At 38.7% G+C, this 2,023-nt stretch overlaps 1 long non-coding RNA gene across 1 annotated transcript; it reads left to right on the forward strand.

Annotated features, from left to right (window-relative positions):
- Positions 1–806: 806 nt before the first annotated feature.
- LOC136806663 (uncharacterized) lies at positions 807–1,525 on the forward strand. Its single transcript, XR_010846589.1, has 2 exons — positions 807–907; positions 1,353–1,525. It is a non-coding gene; the product is annotated as an uncharacterized lncRNA (long non-coding RNA).
- Positions 1,526–2,023: the final 498 nt, after the last annotated feature.

Below are 2,023 nucleotides of genomic sequence, written 5' to 3' on the forward strand. Positions count from 1 at the left end.
CTATGTGAGAGCCAACTATGGTACGTGTCGTGTCGTTTTCGATGGCTACAATGACCCCACTTCGATAAAATCCAATGAGCACGAACGGATGAAGAAATCACATGGGTCCTGTCCTGACGTTGACATTTTGGAAGATAACGAATCAAAATACAACCGGGAACGTTTTCTTTCTAATTGGAACAACTGATAGCGCTGATTGCCGAGTATCTAACTCGTGATGGCCAAAGCGTCCATACTTGTGAAGGTGATGTTGACACCAAGATCGTATCCAAAGCCTCGGAGCTGGCAAAACAAGAATCAACAACTGTAGTCGCTGATGACACTGACGTGGCTGTCATGATGGCGTATCACTGGCAAGAAACCACTTTTGTTCCTGTCAGAACGAGCAAAGAAGTGTTGGGATATTGGTAGCTGTCAAGACGAGCAAAATGGACAAAAAAAACATCTCTTGATCATCCATGCTTAGACTGGATGCGACTCGACATCTGCTCTATATGGCAAGGCCAAAGTCAGTTTCGTTAATCAAATCAAGAAATCAGAAATTTTGGGCGAAGTATCTGAAGCCTTTACTGACTCTCAATCGACCAAGGAACAAACACAGGATGTCTCAATCGAAGCCTTCAGAGAGATATATGGTGGAAATCATGATAAATCACTATCAAATTTAAGGTATAGTTACATAACAGTGTAATATGTACAATAAAATGCAACCTAACATTTAAGTATTCAAATGTCCATACAGTATGTATCAGTTGTTTTTTATTTTTTAATGATAATTGGTTTCGATTTCCACCACTTCAGATACAACAAATACCTTGAGATGCTTTGCAAAGGATTGATTCAACCTGAGCGATTGCCCCCCACATCTAATACTGCAACGCAACATGGTGCCAGAGTTCACATCCAGGTAATCACTTTATGACCTCTGGCTGATCAAGTGCGAAACCAAAACCAATCAATTTATGAACTATAATAGATGTCATTTTCGTTACTTATTTAGGTGATTTGGTGGAAAAAACTTGATGAGAACGTCTTAGACCCAACAAAATGGGGCTGGCAGGGCTCTGATACAGGTCTTCGTCCAATTAGAACCATCAAGTCAGTCGCGCCACCCGAAATTCTCAAAATTATCAAATGTAAATGCAAGATGTCCTCTAAGAATCCTTGTGGAACAAATCTTTGCTCTTGCCGGAAAAATGGTATACCATGTATGCCTGCGTGTGGTAATTGCCATGGCATGGATTGTAACAATAAAACGGAAAGATTCCATAACCATTTAAGTCTAACCGGGCCTGAAATTTGGGGCGTAAATAAAGCTTCTTTCTTAATTCTTATATTGATGGTTTTCTCAGGTGGAAAGGGATCAAGACGGCGAGGAAATACCAGACGAAACAATACACGAAGCAACATATGACACGACAAATGAAACAACAGAGGAAAATCAGAACGAAACCTTCAATAACTTTTACGATGATAGGAATATTTTTGATTTGTTTGATTGAGGTCCTTGAAAAACGAAACCGATTGCCCTTTATTTTTTATTGATAATGTACCCACTTTAAGGCATCATAAATCTTTGTGAGATGATTTTCAGGTTTCTTTGTAGGCAACTTTTTTGTTCGTATTGAAATTATCTTTCTTTTGATATATGACACTTGCATATTTTGAGAACTTTTTTTTCAAGTTTTTTTTTCGGACGTGTCCGAAATTAAATCGTCCGTAAAAAGTTTTCCCATGTCCGAATCGATGGGGCTTTTTTTCTGGTGGTCAAGTATCCTATTGGGGACCTATGTACAAAATTTCAGCTTGTTGGGAATTTTGTCCAGGTTCTGGTGAAAATTTACATAATTCTACTGGACTACAAGTTTTAATTAATATTGTCTTGCAAACTTGATTCAGGTAACTCTCATCCTTGTTGTTGAAATGTATCCTGTAGATGACTGATGTTGTTTTTTCTGAAAGCTTAATTTCCTAGTGTGACTAACTGCCAGTGCTCCGGAAACGTCCGGAGCAAAAAATGTTG

This window comes from Clytia hemisphaerica, unplaced genomic scaffold, assembly GCF_902728285.1.
Source record: "Clytia hemisphaerica strain Z4C2 unplaced genomic scaffold, Clytia hemisphaerica genome assembly, whole genome shotgun sequence".
Lineage (NCBI taxonomy): Eukaryota > Metazoa > Cnidaria > Hydrozoa > Leptothecata > Clytiidae > Clytia > Clytia hemisphaerica.